The following is a 5,348-nucleotide window of genomic DNA, read 5'->3' on the forward strand; positions in this document are numbered from 1 at the left end:
GCGTCGCGTGCCGCCACCTCCCCACAAGCTCGCCGCCCCATCGCGGAAGCCTCACCACCCCGCCGCCATGGGAACCGAGCTCCTCTGTGCCCCGCCCGCCATCGGAGATCTGAGGCCGGCCGGGAGGCGGGGATGGGGTACCGGTGGGCCCCGGGGATCTGCGCGGTGGCGCTGCTCTGGCTCGCTGCGACCGCAGCCGGAGATCCCGATCCCGACGAGCTCGAGCGCGCGTGAGTCCCGCTCCTTCGCCCTGTTTTTCCGTGCCTTCTCACTTGCTCTGTCTGTGGCTCGGTGTTGTCGATTGCGTCTGTGCTGTGCTCAGGGGTGTCCAACTGATTATTTTGCGTTGGATTGCGCAAGCAATGTGACGTTGCATCTACTGCTAGCTCGTTATGCGTGTTTGCTTGCGCTTATAGGTGGAACCGTGAATGCTTTTGTTGATACACGCAACGGGATGATACCGTGTCCTGTCCTGGAGTAAGAATGTGATAGCGCTCCGCGGTTCCTGCAATGCTAATTCTACCTGCTGTCTCTTTGTTCTTCAGTCCCCACCTTTTTTCAGGTCATGTGCTTCTCGTGTCTCCATTCATTAGATACAAAGTTAGGTCAGATGTCTAGGAATAATATGTGGTTGGTATGCTGTGTCTTGTATTTGGACGAGCTCATGCTAATATGTGGTTGGTACACTACCTAGGCAAGGTCATTTTGATACTGATACTTGTGGGCAGTAGAGGGTTCAAATCCTGACCATCTGCTGAGGTGCTTAATTACGCCCCACGCTTCTTCGTTCCTTGTTCAAATATGATTGGAGTATCTTTATCTTCCGTCTCATGGATCTGCTCATAATATCCCGGAAGTAAATATTATTGCTTCATCTCTACTACTTTCTGTAACTGCTTAGTGTTAAGCTCTTGACTATGCATGTGTGGGTAGTTCTGAACATTTGCTACTAACTGACGTCAAGCACATCCAATTGTGGTTCACTGCAGATTGCCAATGCCAATTTACAACAATTTCAGGTCTGCGAAAGTTGGATTTTGGATAGGCTTTCAAGAGCGTGACCGAAGCAGAGACACACACATGTTTGTACACTTGAATTCTGATGCCACCACCTGATATTGCAGATCCGCAGAGGCCATGAATGGCCTAGTGTGTTTCAGATAAAAAAATATTCTGACCACAACCTTGTACTTTCCTCTTGCATGGCATAAACCACCCTCATGATCAACCTGATTACTTATGCGGCAACCTTCTTACGCAGGCGGCGCGACAACAATTCTTCTTCCTCAAAGCATATATTTTCTCCAAGCGATCAACAAAGTGATTGGTCCATTTGGAAGGTACACAAGTTTCTGATGTTTCTGTATATTATGGGACAGAGGGAGTAGTTGTCAGATCTTCTTTTTGTTCAGTACTTGTTGAGGCTGTCATAATTTTTTTTACTCGAAATTCTACTTGGATTTTCTAATTATGCATTTACCCAGATTAATGCTTAAAACTAAAGTTGGTCATTGGATCTTTTTTGTTTAGGCGAATTTTATGTCGGTACATGCTTGATATGAAAGGAGGGGTTTATCTAATGAACTACACATATGGTTTCACATTCCACCTCTGTGCTCGCAATTTAAATGCAGTATATTTTACTCACTAATAAATCTTGAACAATCTAAAAAATATATAGCTTAGTTTATCTTTGTAAGTCCTTATCTGATTTTTACATTTTCCACATTGTTGTGTCTATTTTCTCAGTTTGGTCCTGTGGAAATACTTGTCTTAGGGGTCTCTGCATTGCATATACACGGAATATTCACAAATCTTAAATACTTGAACTGAGAAAAAAAAGCTTCAGCTAAATCAGAGGCCAAGTTTCTACTATATTTGGCGCAAAGTCGTTGGTTTGTTGATCTTTTCCTATTTATTACTCCTTGTACGTTATGTGCGACTGCTACATACAACAAGGTGTTCCAATCCCCACCAACAAGAGGCACAATGCTTCCAAGATCTTCAACACCCTGAAGGTTGCAGCTGAGGAGACATGGTACTAATACCTTTGTCAATATTTCAAGTTTTTTGTTGTTGCAGTGTTTCATATAAAGTTGTAGTAGTGCTCTTGTGTCTTACCACACATACACACGTGAGAACATAATAAGTTGTACAATATAGATTAGTACCACACCGCGCTCAGTTTGCATCAGATGGAAATGAGTTAGGAAGATAAGAGTAAAATTCATGTCCCTGGAATTACAAATTTATTTAGTAGATACAGACAGAAACGGTACCAAAAATGGCTTGAAGGACCACAAAATTTGGCGGTTTCCACATTTGTATCCTTATCTGCTTATGGTTAGAGCACTGGTTAGGCTTATCTCTAAACCCAAACAGGTATGGAATTGAGCAGGAGTACACTCTCCTCCAGAAGGATGTGAACTGCCCCCTTGGCTGGCCCATTGGTGGCTACTCTGGTCCTCAGGCAAGAAAACTCTTAGCATGCTCTCCAGCTTTCCATGTGTTAAACTTCATAAAAACTGAACATTGCATTTCACCAAGTGAAATGCTACATTTCTACTCCTAACCCATTCTCTCTTTCTTAGTGTTTTTGTTATGCAAGTTGGAAGAAAAGAAGAAGATCCAGAGAAGATCTTAGTAATAAGATAGTTTTTAGGAAAATAGATATTTAGTTTTAGGTCATTTCTTGTAATTTCAGATATGGAGTGCTTGTCTTTAGTTCTTGTTTTGACTTTGTGAAACTTGCTAGCTATGGACAAAACTGTGTAATATTGATGAAACTATGTATATGTATGGATGAAACTTGCTACTATGTGTTCATGACTATTGGTATATATATGTGTGTGTGCGTGCGTACATGCGAAAATGAATTGATTAAGAAAAAACAGAATTAAATGGGGCAATATAGGCAGATGGCAAAGAGCCAATCTTTGCCGTCTGCCAACAGATGCAAAGGGCCATGACCTTTGTCGTCCGCTGGCAGACGGCAAAGGCCTTTGCATCTTTGACGTCCGCCAGCAGACGGCAAAGTGCCCTTTGCCATAGCTCGTTCAGCCGGACGTTTTGCCTACTGTTGTCTGACGGCAAAGGCCTTGGCTGTCTGCAAGGCATGCCTTTGCTGTCCGCCATGGCAGATGGCAAAGTTTTTGATTCCTGTAGTGTATGGATTGAGTAAGATCCTTCAAGTAAGTTGTCATTGTTGTATGCAATAAAAAGTGCTCTCTAAATATGTATGACTTATTAGTGTGGAGAAAATAAGCTTTATACGATCTTGTGACATGGAAGCAATAAAAGCAACAGACTGCATAATAAAGGTCCATATCACAAGTGGCAATATAAATTGACGTTCTTTTGCAATAAGATTCCGTGCATCCAACCATAAAAGCACATGACAACCTCTGCTTCCCTCTGCGAAGGGCCGATCTTGTATTCTTGTCTTATACATTATGTAAGAATCATGGTGATCTTCACCTTTCCTTTTTATATTTTATCCTTTGGCAAGCACATTGTGTTGGAAAGATCCTGATATATATATCCAATTGGATGTAAGTTAGCATGAACTATTATTGTTGACATTACCCTTGAGGTAAAAGGTTGGGAGGCAACACTATAAGCCCCTATCTTTCTCTGTGTCTGATTAAAACTTTATAACCATAAGTATTGCGTGAGTGTTAGCAATTGTGAAAGACTAAATGATAGTTGAGTATGTGGACTTGCTGAAAAGCTCTTATATTGACTCTTTCCTATGTTATGATAAATTGCAATTGCTTCAGTGACTGGGATTATAGTTTGTTAGTTTTCAGTGAAGTTTCTGATTCATACTTGACATTGTGAATAGATTGTTACTTTAGCATAAGAAATCATATGACAATATTTATATATGTTGCTGTTATAAGAATGATCATGATGCCCTCATGTCCGTATTTTATTTTATCGACACCTCTATCTCTAAACATGTGGACATATTTTTCGTTATCGGCTTCCGCTTGAGGACAAGCGAGGTCTAAGCTTGGGGGAGTTGATACGTCCATTTTGCATCATGCTTTGATATTGATATTTATTGCAATATGGGTTGTTATTACTCATTATGTTACAATACTTATGCCTTTTCTCTCTTATTTTACAAGGTTTACATGAAGAGGGAGAATGCCGGCAGCTAGAATTCTGGGCTGGAAAAGGAGCAAATATTAGAGACCTATTCTGCACAGCTCCAAAAGTCCTGAAACTCCACGGAAGTTATTTTTGGAATTAATAAAAAATACTGAATGGAAAAAATACCAGAGGGGGCCACCCACCGTCCACGAGGGTGGGGGCACGCCCTACCCTCCCTAGGCGCGCCCCCTGCCTCGTGGGCCTCCTAGCAGGCCTCCGGTGCCCATCTTCTGCTATATGAAGTCTTTTACCCTGGAAAAAATCATAAGAAAGCTTTTGGGACGAGACATCGCCGCCACGAGGCGGAACCTTGGCGGAACCAATCTAGGGCTCCGGCGAAGCTGTTCTGCCGGGGAAACATCCCTCTGGGAGGGGGAAATCGTCACCATCATCATCACCATCGATCCTGTCATCGGGAGGGGGTCAATCTCCATCAACATCTTCACCAACACCATCTCCTCTCAAACCCTAGTTCATCTCTTGTATCCGATCTTCCTCTCAAAGCCTCAGATTGGTACATGTGGGTTGCTAGTAGTGTTGATTACTCCTTGTAGTTGATGCTAGTTGGTTTATTCGGTGGAACATCATATGTTCAGATCCTATATGCATATTAATACCCCTCTGATTATGAACATGAATATGATTTGTGAGTAGTTACGTTTGTTCCTAAGGACATGGGAGAAATCTTGCTATAAGTAGTCATGTGAATTTGGTATTCGTTCGATATTTTGATGAGATGTATGTTGTCTTTCCTCTAGTGGTGTTATGTAAACGTCAACTACATGACACTTCACCATTGTTTGGGCCTAGAGGAAGGCATTGGGAAGTAATAAGTAGATGATGGGTTGCTAGAGTGACAGAAGCTTAAACCCTAGTTTATGAGTTGCTTTGTAAGGGGCTGATTTGGATCCATATGTTTCATGCTATGGTTAGGGTTACCTTAATACTTCTTTTGTAGTTGCGGATGCTTGCAATAGGGGTTAATCATAAGTGGGATGCTTGTCCAAGAAAGGGCAGTACCCAAGCGCCGGTCGACCCACATATCAAACTATCAAATTAACGAACGCGAATCATATGAGCGTGATGAAAACTAGCTTGACGATAATTCCCATGTGTCCTCGGGAGCGATTTTCTCTATATAAGAGTTTGTCCAGGCTTGTCCTTTGCTACAAAAAGGATTAGGCCATCTT

General features: G+C 42.3%; 1 long non-coding RNA gene across 1 annotated transcript; it reads left to right on the forward strand.

Annotated features, from left to right (window-relative positions):
* Window positions 1–6: 6 nt before the first annotated feature.
* On the forward strand, window positions 7–2,476 carry LOC119363690. Its single transcript, XR_005174299.1, has 3 exons — window positions 7–230; window positions 990–2,038; window positions 2,383–2,476. It is a non-coding gene; the product is annotated as an uncharacterized LOC119363690 (long non-coding RNA).
* The last annotated feature ends 2,872 nt before the right edge of the window (window positions 2,477–5,348 follow it).

The sequence above is a fragment of the Triticum dicoccoides genome, chromosome 2B, assembly GCF_002162155.2.
Source record: "Triticum dicoccoides isolate Atlit2015 ecotype Zavitan chromosome 2B, WEW_v2.0, whole genome shotgun sequence".
Taxonomy (NCBI): domain Eukaryota; kingdom Viridiplantae; phylum Streptophyta; class Magnoliopsida; order Poales; family Poaceae; genus Triticum; species Triticum dicoccoides.